Source organism: Orcinus orca, chromosome 14 (assembly GCF_937001465.1).
Source record: "Orcinus orca chromosome 14, mOrcOrc1.1, whole genome shotgun sequence".
NCBI lineage: Eukaryota > Metazoa > Chordata > Mammalia > Artiodactyla > Delphinidae > Orcinus > Orcinus orca.
The window spans coordinates 32,169,589-32,181,873 of NC_064572.1; the positions used below are offsets into that span (position 1 = coordinate 32,169,589).

General features: G+C 36.7%; 1 protein-coding gene and 1 pseudogene across 8 annotated transcripts in view; one reads left to right on the plus strand and one right to left on the minus strand.

The window, feature by feature from the left end:
- The window catches only part of ADK (adenosine kinase), a 485,652-nt gene that overhangs the window by 191,149 nt on the left and 282,218 nt on the right, over positions 1-12,285 (plus strand). The gene's annotated exons all lie outside the window — the stretch shown is intronic.
- LOC101280316 (proteolipid protein 2-like) lies at positions 132-1,469 on the minus strand (annotated as a pseudogene).

Sequence of the window (12,285 nt, forward strand, 5' to 3'; positions counted from 1 at the left end):
TATTATTAGGAAATGAAAGGCCTGATCTTCTGTTAATGAAATTTGAAATAAGTGCAAGGTAAATAGGATGAGGTATATTTTCTCTTTTTGAAATTAAACTATGTGTATGTTTGGCCCTAAAGATAGATATGTATGCATGTATACACAGAGTTTGTGAGGTAAAATGAAGAATTGACCTAAGGAACCTTATCTCATTCTACTGTCCTACCTGGATCCCTCCCATGTAAAGCGTTTAGAATCCAGTATGCAGTGATACAATGCTTGGCCTCATTTTCATAGACCTTACTTGGTAGTAATTGTGGTCCATCCCATCATGACAGCTATAATTTCCTTCTTTCACAAAGTCTCTACATGAAAATTAACGGCTATGCAGTGAGCTTTTCAAATAAGGGAGAAGAAGATTGGATGGATGGGTGGAAGTTAGCTGACCATTGAGAAGCTCTGTTCTTGGTAGGCGTAGCAGGTTGATTGCATGTGGTGTCTAGTTAAATTGAAGAACTTTGCCGTTTACTGTTTGTGTATTTAGAAGTGATTTAACAACATGTAACAGAAAACTGAAAATTTTGAGGATTTAAAAATTTGAGATCTGGCAGAATAAGAAACTTAGAGAGGTTTGATTTTTTTTTCCCCCTAATAATCTGCTTATTATTTATTTATTCCTCCACAGAGCCCCCTTCCCCCCTCCCCCCCCCCCCACATGGACACTGAGGAGGTTGTTTGGAATGGGTTACAACCTGGGGCCTGGAGTCTTGAAATCTGAGGCACCCTCTTCCGTCATTTTGTGGCTTAGGTGGGGGTATTGTCCAGGCAGAACTGGTGTCTCCGTTTGGATGCTGCAGAAGGAAGGGGAACCTAGGCACACCCATAAAGGTGGCCATACCCAGAGGAGTTGATTGGCAGGCTGGAAGACAAATTTTCTCGATAAAGGCACTTTTACCTCAGTTGTGGGCTGGGAGGAATTATTTCGATGGCGGTGTTATTTGCAGGTTGCTGAGAGAAATGAAGGGAGTTCACCTACATTGGGCCATCTGCAGGGTCAGTAGGGGCTGCTGTATGTCTTTGCTGCCGCAAGGGGAAGGTAATGTAGGCATCATAGCCAAAGAGTAATGTAGGAATTAGGCCCAGTACCCCTGCAACGATTTTGGAGTGGTTTCCTCTCTCACCAAGCACAACAATGGAGGTGATCAGATAGAGGATGACCGCTACGAGGGTTCAGAAGAAATCACTCCAAGGCCAGTTGATGATCTGTATCTTGGTGTGCAGGTCACACATGTAGATGACAAAGAGAGCAGCAAAGACCATCTCTGTCACCGACAAGGAGGAGTATCCTGATGTTGAGGCACCGAAGCAGATCAGAATCACCAGGCACAATATAATTTCAGCAAACAGGAGAATTCCCTGTCGGGGGCGTGAGAAGTTGGAGCAGGCGGCCCAGCAGCCGGGGCCGAGAGGCGCTCGGAATCCACCATGGCGTGGACCGGAGTCCTGAGAGGCGCAGAGGATCTGCTTGCTTGTGGGTTTGAGGACGGTGCACACCCAGACATCTTGCCCGCTGTCTGATCGGGAAGGGGGCCCTTGGGCGAAGGGAGAGGTTTGATTTTATGAAACCAATACCAGTTATAGTCCTTTATGAAGATAGCATACAATTTATGCAAATATAATAATTAAATAATATGTTTCATTAGATAGATCAGATTACTTTCAGTTATGTTCAGAATAGTAATTATTCATATTTATGGACCACTAGGGATTTGTGCTTTATGTAACAGTTGTCACCTTCTCTCTCTTTTTTTTAAAATAAATTTATTTTTGGCTGCGTTGGGTCTTTGTTGCTTTGCACAGGCTTTCTCTAGTTGTGGCGCGCAGGTTTCTCATTGCGGTGGCTTTTCGTTGCGGAGCATGGGCTCTAGGCGCACGGGCTTCAGTAGTTGTGGCACACGGGCTGAGTACTTGTGGCTTGGGGGTTCTAGAGCGCAGCCTCAGTAGTTGTGGCACACGGGCTTAGTTGCTCCACAGCATGTGGGATCTTCCCTGATCAGGGCTCGAACCTGTGTCCTCTGCATTAGCAGGCGGATGCTTAACCACTGCGCCACCAGGGAATTCCCGTCACCTTCTCTTGTATTAAAAATTGAATGAAATGTTCATCAGGTAGACTAATACAACTCACATAGGAAAGTAATATTTGAACCATGTGATTTATCTAAAAATACTGGAGAACTAAAAAGTAATATCTCTGTGAAGCATTCATATAAATGTGTCATTTGTCTGAAATAGTGAAAGTCTAAGTATATAGAGCAGTACTTTAAATTATTTAGAGTAGGTCATTTTCCCTTCCCCAAACTTACAGATTTAATCCTACCCTGAGGAAAATTATACTAAATGTGAAAGATTGTAGTCAGTGTTGCATTTTTTTTAAAGCAGGGACTATCAATTCTTAATCATCTCCTTTAGGCCCCTGTGGGATGAAGGTTAATTTTATAGCATCAGAGACTACAAGTAATGTACATTGCTGGGGACATGTACAAAGCTGACTTGATAGGGCTTGTACTTTTGGAGTGACTGTATAGTAGGTGGAAGTAGCAAGCTCAGCCTTTGGGCTCTTCTATGTGTAATCAAACCTTTCATGTAGGAAGTTGTGGCAGGTTGATACTTCCCCCTTATACCCCCTTATTTGTAGGGTTTCTTAACATTTTTTAAATGGTTTTAATTGTTAAACTTAGAACACATTTTAGAAAATTGAAATGTAAAGAAAGAAAAAATGACAGTAACCTCTTTTTTATTTTCCAGTTGTATGTGAGTCAGTGTGTGTTTACATAGTTCTACAATTAGAGAACTTGGGGAGAAAACAGTTTCCTTTGTTTTTTTTAAGTAAATTCAGTTTGTGTCATGTAGTTTTACAGAGCCACCAAACCACAATCTTAGGGAAAATAATGTAAAAAGATTATTCCAAATGAAGGAAAATGGGCAAAGAACAGTATATTTCTTGAATGTGGTGCTTAGTTCTGGGAACCATATATTTAGAATACATGACAAACTTCTCGTTGTAGATGACGTTGGGCAGTTTTCCTATAGCTTCCTGTGCCTCCGTTTGCTCATTTGTACACTGTAAAATGCACACTGTACACTTGGGGTTGTGAGGGTGAAATGTAAAATAAAAAATGGAAGAGTATGTACTACTAGGTAAGGTGCTGGCACATGAAATCGTTATCATGGATGTTATTAAACTTCAGTATCATCATCATCATTAAAGATTATGTGATTTAATTTCTCAGTGTTTTCACAACATATTTATATGAATAGGTGGTACTCATTGATACATTGCACTGTTGAGAGTCATTTTCAAAATAGTCCTTTAGTTATACATTTATCAAATTGCTGCTCTGCTTACTGTGACTTCTCAGAAGTATAGTGTTATGGGTGGGATGTTACATAGAAATGTAGGGATTGAAGTAAGTGTTGTCATTTCATAAAAGTTAAATCTCCCAGTACTCTCTCTCATCCTTTTGGTTAATGATAAAAGTTTGTTGGGAATTCCCTGGTGGTCCAGTCGTTAGGACTCGGTGCTTTCACTGCTGAGGTCCTGGGTTCAATGCCTGGTTGCGGAACTAAGATCCCACAAAGCCGTGTGATGCAGCCAAAAAAAAAAGTTTGTCTTCCACAGAACTAAATGCATCTTTTAATTTAATTTTCTAATGTTACTCTATTTGTATTTACCAAAATGCAATATGCATGTTTTGGTTTTTAAAGTATCTCTCTCAAGTTCTTTGACATTCTTTCATTTAAAAGGTAGAGCCTAATTTCCCTGTTGTTGAATATGCCCAGACTTAGTAACTTGCTTCTAACAAATAGAATGTGTTAGAGTTGTGTGTGGCATTGATGATGTGCATTGATGTGTGGCATTGATGATGGGCTGTTTCTGAGGCTAGGTATTGTTGCTTCCACATTGTTTTCTTTTGGATGCCCATAATAAGAAAGTCAACTGCTGTGTCATGAGGACGCTCAGTCATCCTACGGAGAGGCCCTCATGAGAACGAACTAAAGTTTTTTACCACCAATGAGCACCAACATGCTAGCCATGTGCAGGAGCCAGCCCCAATCACCATAACCTAATGAGATACCCTGAGACACAACTCCTTTGCTAAAACACTCCCAAATTCCTGACCCATAAAAAAAGCTATATAAAGTTATGTTTCTTATTTTAACTCACTGTGTTTGGCAGCAACAAATAACTAAGAGGCACAAAGTCCAAAATTTTAAAAGGTCAAGAGTATGTAGGGAAAACTAGATTTTCCTCCTGTGCCCATACTCTGCTCACCCAGTTTACATAGTTAGATGTGATTCCTGTAACAAGTTTCTTGTGTTCTTCAAGAAATATTTTATTTCTTTACAGCTATGTGCGTATCTATTAATGTGTATTTTCTGCATATGTTATACTGTATACACAGTTTTGTATTTTCATTTTTTTTTCTTAATAGTATATCTTGGAGATTGTTCCATACCAGTATGAAATAGATATGGCTGATTCTTTTTAATGGCTATAATGGTCCATTCTATGATAGTATTATAATTTTTTTTAATAAATAAATTTATTTATTTATTTTTGGCTGCATTGGGTCTTCGTTGCTGTGTGTGGGTTTTCTCTAGTTGTGGTGAGCAAGGGCTACCCTTTGTTGCGGTGCGCAGGCTTCACATTGTGGTGGCTTCTCTTGTTGTGGAGCATGGGCTCTAGGTGCGTGGGCTTCAGTAGTTGTGGCATGCGGGCTCAGTAGTTGTGGCTCATAGGCTGTAGAGCGCAGGCTCAGTAGTTATGGCACACGGGCTTAGTTGCTCCACGGCATGTGGGATTTTCCCGGACCAGAGCTTGAATCCATGCCGCCTGCATTGGCAGGCGGATTCTTAACCACTGCACCACCAGGGAAGTCCCAGTATTATAATTCGTTTAATGAATCTCTTACTGTTTAACATTTAGATGGTTTACAAAGATACTTTAGGAGTACCTTAATATGCATGTTATTTTCCATCTGTATATCTTTTTTTTTCCTATGTGGGAGTCACATAGAAGGTTACATCTGAATAGGTTTTTTTGTTTTGTTTTTTAATATTTATTTATTTGGCTGCTCCAGGTCTTAGTTGTGGCATGCAGGATCTTTAGTTGCAGCATGCAAACTCTTAGTTGCAGCATGTGGGATCTAGTTCCCTGACCAGGGATTGAACCTGGGCCCCCTGCATTAGGAGCATGGAGTCTTAGCCACTGGACCACCAGGGAAGTCCCTTCCATCTGTGTATGCTTATAATTTAGTCCTAGAAATAAGAATTGCTGGCTGAAAGAGCATAAGCATGGTAAATTTTTATACAAATTGTCAAATTTGTCCACATAAACATTTTACCAATTTTTATTTCTATCAGAACTGAATGCATATATTTATTTTAATACATCCTTACCAATTCAGAATATAATCAGGGTCTTCTTTATCAATATGCTGTGTAAAAAGTAAGATCTCATTGAAAGTTTACATTTACATTTCTCTGGATGACGTGAATTACTTGGATGGAGTGAACGATTTTCTGAGAGAAATAAATTACCAAAATTCATTCTAAAAAGAGAAAAATCTGTGTGGTGTAATGCTCATATAAGAAATAGAGCAGATTATCAAAGAGCCTCCTCTCCACAAGAGTAAAAATCCTAGGTGACTTCACTTGGCAAATACACCAGACTTGTGAACATCAGATTATTCTAAGATAATTAAACCATTGAGCAGCATAGGAGGAAAAAAACCCTTCTAGATTCTTTTCTTTCAAGCTGGTCTCCCATTGATACTATAACCCAACAAGGATAGCAGAAAGAAAAATAAGCAAGCATAAAACTAAAAGTATAGATTAATACTATTTTTGACTGTTGTGAAAAAAAGCCCAAATACAATATTTGGAAATAAATTTAGTACCACATTAATAATTGTCAGTGACCAAGTTGAAAAGTTAATTCTGGGAATGCAAGGATGGTTCAGTGTTACAAAATCTGTAATTTGTTCTCATAGCAATAAAACAAAAGAGAAATAGGATCTTCTATGGAGATGCTAAAACAACTTCCATTAAAGAAAATAGATATATGTTTTCTTAATAGAATCTGTCTCTCTCAACTCCAATGCCAGTATCATATTTTATAGATAAAATAGGGAAATAAAATTAACACTACCTTTGTTGAGTCTGTTGTGGAAAACCCCAATAGAATGAAGTGAATACTGTTGTAAACAAAGAATTAATAAATTAGGTGGATTTAAAATTTAGGTGCTTAAATTAATAGATGGGATAAACAAACTATAAACCTCATTTACAGTAGCAAACAAAAAGATAAATACCTTTTGGACAGACATTGTTTTTATTCTGGTTTTCTGCAATCTCTCCCCCACCACCCGCCTTTCATATTTCCTGTTTTTATTTAAGCATACTTTTTCTTTTCTCTTATTTTTATTTCTATTTGTTTTCTGTCTCTATCCTTCCATTGCCATGTGACTTTATATATTCATTGCTTTGAGCTGTAAGAATAATTTAATACCAGAAACATTACAGATAGCTATATTACAATGCATACAGAAAATATAGTTAATATAATTTACTATTGTAGCTTACATCAAAAAGTACAAAAATAAGCTAATTCTTGGGCTAACTTTTGTTTTTTACAGATGCAGGGAAATGCCTGAATTTCAATCTTATATACCACAATGTGTTTTGAAAGTTTCGTATCATGCTTCTAGTTTTGAAAACCATTCTTTATTTTTATTTCTCAGAAATATGATACTCTAAAATAAATATATTGATAAATGATTATTTAAGTCATTCTACTTCAATTGAAGTAGGAAAGCCAGAATAATTTAATATCCCAAAAGAATAACAAAATAAAAATCAGTGGTAATTCTGTGTAACATTAGCCTATATTTCTATTTCTTTAACTTTGAAATCGTTTGTTGCCTTTAGCTGGATCATATTTCTTGAGTTTTACTTTAATAGTAATTTTGCTAATGTAAAAAGTTACTATATAATGTCATTAGTAATGTCATGCTCTATCAAGCTGATGCTCTCTTAAAAATTATTGATCATAACAATATGAAATGAGGGAGGTATATGTAGTTATGAAAGACCTTAACATTACTGTGTATCTTTTTATTTAAGTGCAAAGTATACTCATATTGTTTCTATCACCAGTATTTTTTTTTAATGGTATAAGCACAAAGAGCTATATTATGATGGTGAGACTATGAAAAGGTAAATTTATGGTTAGCTTCCAAATCTGCTCTAGTGTTTATTACCATCTGGTCTCTTTGGAGACTATTATAACTATTCATGGGAGTGTTTTCAACACAAAAAAAGGATGGTTTGTGTATTGGCAGAAAGCAAAAAATACCAGTGGTTTAAACCATATGTAGTTTTCTTAGAATTAGGCAAGGGAAATCAACTGAAGAACTAATTGAGAATCATTAGTAGTTATGTGGTTTATCTCAATTTTGTCAGAATTCATTCATAAAGGACAAAATATTGTACAAGAAAAACTGAAGGTAGTGGAAATACAACAATAACTCCATTTGGCATATTATTTTATTTTCGTTTTAATCAATGAAATGTTAAGATGGTCTCAAATCTTGATGTAAACCTCAGAAATAAAATGAGGAATATATGTCAAATTTGAGGACTTTTTAAAAATAAAAGCAGAAAGATATTCATGTTAAAATAATTATAGAGATGAACACTTGAAGAATGCCTTTATTAAAGGTATTTGTCTTGAATTTAATGCAAACATATTATTTTAAATAATTTTATGTGTGTCCTAGACATATCACTCTTAAGGAGTAGAAGTAGTTTGCAGTGTTTTAAGCTTAAGTTAAGTTGATTTAATAGTAAAAGGATAAAAAGAAATATCTTTTCACTTTTCCATTCTAAGAGTTGGAGAGAGGTCTATAAAAAATGAGATGACAAGTCAAAAAATTGAATTCATCTATTTTTATTCAGCAGTTTTAAACAAAAAATGCCTGGTGGGCTGGGAATATACAGGAAATTTAAATTTGTGATCAAGAATAAGAAATGCATTTGTGGTTTAAAAAAGAAATACCAGCATGTCACATTAAAGTTATGGTGTCTACAGTATTGTACAGTTAGCAGGAAAATGTATTACATCAGGGGCTATGTTGCACTTTAGAGAGCTAGTATGGGGATGCGGATGAAGAGAATAACTCCGTAGAAGGCACGACCATTAATAATCCAGTCAGAGAGGAAGAATTTTGCTGTCTCCCATGTAACATAAAACAGATGTTACATTCTATTAAAAACCTTCTTAACTAGAATGAATGTTTAGATCACTGGTCAATAGGAGAAACATGAACAATGGTAATTTAATGATTTTGAAAATTTATTGTTTGTCAGTTAATATTGGTGGTAGGGAGGGTGAAGGGAAGCTTGCTAAATGTTATTGTATTTTGGATATCTTAATTTAGAAAGCTGAAAGGCAACAGTGAACTATATTTTGAATTTATTTTACAAATTTTAGCTATTTTCTTTCTCAGAAATTGTTGTAAAAACCAAGAAATTTAGAAACTGTGAGTTCTGATTTAATAAATCTGAATAGGTGATTTAAATATATCTAAAAGTGTTTAATTTATTAACTTTAAATGAAAGCTGGAAACATTGTTAAGTAGTTGGCAGTCGAAAGAAGACATATGGAGAAAAGGCCACTGGGGATGTTTCCACAAAGTCCTAGGTATCGTTTCCTTTTCTTTTTTAAAAGATTTACGTTTTTTCCCCCAGTATTGTTTTGCATAAAAAAATTTTTAGGTGTAATGTACATAATAAAATTGACCTTTTTAATGTACAGTTGTATAAGTTCTGACGTAAGCACACAGTCATGTAGCCACTACCAGGAGCAAGATATGTTTTAGTTCCAGCACCCTAAAACTTCCCCTGTGCTCTTTTGTAGTCAGCCTTTCCCCCACCGCAGCTCCTAGCGATCACTGCTCTGTTTTTGTTGGCAGAGACAGACCTCCTTGCTTGGTGTGCCAAGACTGTAAGGCTCTGACTGCTCTCTTTCCTAGGACATTTCTCAGTATTATTTATATAGCTGGTGGACTTAAAACATGAGGTAACTGTCTCTCCCCAGACAAAGAGCAGACTTAGTTACTGTTTGCTATAAAATTGGTAGATTCCCTAAGCTTTATGTTCCTCACCTGCCAGTGCAAACCCAGTGAGTGCATGCATAGCATCTATCTGAACCATCCTGTTACCTGCATAGGACTTGGGGCAAGGGGAACCGGTGCAAATATGCCCATGTTCATGTGCCTTGACTTGAGTAAAATATAATCTTTTGCCTTTCATCCAGGGGTCTCGTGTCTTCTGCCCTTGTCTGTGAATCAGCATCAGAACTTTTTGTTGTTGTTGTTAGCTTTTAAAACAAGGTAGAATCAAATTCCATATCATAGTTTTCTGTTTCTACAGTTTTGCCTTTTCCAGTGTTTCATATTGATGAATCTAGCTCCTGGCCAAAAACCTGTGTGTGATTTTTCAGGCCAATCGTAGGGATCTACAAAGGTTTTACTTGGTGGGGTTTATGTGGGAAAGCTGCCTTGCCCCCACCAGACTTGGTGTAAAGCCAATGAATTACTGTCTCTGAAGGGAGTTGCAGTCAAGGACTCATCCCACCTGGCCAGCTATGCTCTTACACATGTCAGTATTCCTAGACCAAGCACCTTAATTTGGAGGCCCCTTTATCTGGGGCTTTTGTTGAGGCCTGGCTTAGATGCTTCTGTCAAGACTTTTTTATTAGGGAAGTGACAAAGAACTTTGGAGACACCTTTCTGTACTGTGACTTAGAACTCAATACTATTCTACACCTAGCTCTCTCCCTTCCATCTTACCCCAGACCCAGGGTCTTAAAACTTCAGAACCCTTTTTTGGGGGCTCCCTTGGCAGTGAAACAGCTCCCGCATCTGTGCAGATTCACCTGATCCTTGACCAGTGTACTGGTCCTTGGGGGAAAGTGGACACTTTCTCCGATTTACCGTCTTTCTTACAGTATCACAGTAAGTGATGAAAGACTTAATTATTACTTTCACTTTGGCTTGTCTTTTTTGTTTGTTTGTTTTGTCATGAGGCTTGTGGGATCTTAGTTCCCCGACCAGGGATTGAACCTCACCCTGAGCAGTGAAAGCACAGAGTGAAAGCACAGTGAAAGCACAACTGGACCACCAGGGAATTCCCTGGCTTATTGTCTTAATCGACTACTCTGAAACCTGGCAGCTCGCCTCTCTCCAACTCACTTGAGTTCCTGACACACATAAATAGAATCATATAGTGCATAGCTTTTGAATCTTGTTTCGTTTAGTTGGCATAAGTGCATCAGAGATTGTCATCCCTTTTGTTGAGTATCCGTAATTTGTTTCTTTTATGGCTGAGTAGTGTTCCGTCATGTTGATGTACTGCAACTTGTATATCCATCCCCAATGGAGGAATATTTAGATTGTTTCCAGTTTTGGTGATTACTAGTAACTCTGCTATAAACATTTCTGTATAAGTTTCTTTATACAGACATACATTTTCATTCCACTAGAAGTAAGATTGCTGGATCACATGCTTCATAAGGAACTGCCTAAGTGGCTGTATCATTTTACATTCCCACCAGCAGTGTATGAACAGTTTTATTGGCTTCACATTTTTGCCAGCACTTGGTATTGTTAGCTTTTGTTATTTATTCGCTGTAACAGAGGTAAAGTAGTATCTCATTGTTTTAATTTACACTTCCTAATGATGTTGAATATATTTTTGTTTTTTTTACTATCTGTGTATCTTCTTCAGAGCAGCGTTCAGATCTTTTTTAAAAATCGTGTTGTTCATTTTATTATTGAGTTTTGAGATTTGTTTATATTTTCTGAATATGTCTCTTGTCAGATATATGATTTGCAAGTATTTTCTCCCATTATATTCTTGTCTGTTAATTTTCTTAACAGTAACTTTCAATGAGCTGAAGTTTTTACGAATGTATCAGTCTGTTTTTTACAGATAATGCTTTTATGTGATACTCTTTGCCTAATTGAGGGTCAGAAAGATATTCTTCTATATTTTCTTCTAGAAATTTTATAGTTTTAGTTTTTACATTTAGGTCTGTGTTCCATTTTGCGTTAATTTTTGTGTTTGTAGGATGAGATAAGAAGTGTTCTTTTTTTAATCCCCACTTTGGCATATCGGTATCCACTTGTTCCAGCCAATACCCTTTCCTGAAGTCTTTTTAAATCACTTTAATTGCCTTTGTACCTTTTTCAAAAATCAATTATATGGTTGTTTTTCTGTACTGTGTGTTCTGTTCCATTGATCTATATGTCTATCCTGTCTCCAATATGCTGCCCTGATTACTGCAGCTTTCTAATAACCCTTGATATGTTTGTTTTCTGTGGTCTCTATAATCATGTTACATTGAATCTAGAAGTTGAAATTATTACATTTCAGAGGTTGAAAATTTCTTACATTTGTAGTCATAAGTGTCTATAAATTTTCACTATTGAATTTTGATTTAATGTACATATTAGAAATTGTTTCAATATGCAAAGCGCTGTTAACTTACAGTTGAAGAGTTTTGTAATAGTGACTTTATTTAATAGTAATAAGTAGAAAAATTAAATAGATAAAGGAAAATTTATACATCTTATTGTCACTGCTTTTTTGTCACTACTTTTTTTAAATGTTTTTATTTTTAATGAGACTTACTTTGTTTTTGTGGGTGGTTTAATTTTTATAGGTTTTCCCAGCAGGAGAACCTAGAACAAGGATTTTAAAACTAATAGCCAATTTGGAAGATGTAGGTAACTTTGGCAAGGGTGGCAGGAGGTGATTCAGGGAACACAAAGCAGCTAATAAAAAGTCATTAATCGAACTACCACGATAAGTTACTGGGGCTTTATCCTGTGGGGAAATTTTGAGAAAAATCAGTGTTGAAATCGATTTCAGAATTAACTCACTGGAAATGCAAGTATATTTCCTGTTATTGGCTGTGGAGTGCAATTTGGAAGGCTGTGCACCTGCCTAGTGCCCAGGTGGGCACAGCAGCTTTCACCAGTTCAGGAGAAAATGCCTCTGGCACAGAGAGGAAGCTTCTAGCTTTTGGAAGCCTGGAGCCAGGGGAAATTGTTAGGTCCAAAGGATATGGGAAGGGCACTGACAGCATCTGATGCGTGCCCTATGACTTTTAAGTCCCTTTTCTGGGTTATCATAATAAATAGCTTTAATCAAATGATCCCTATAATGATATTTTCT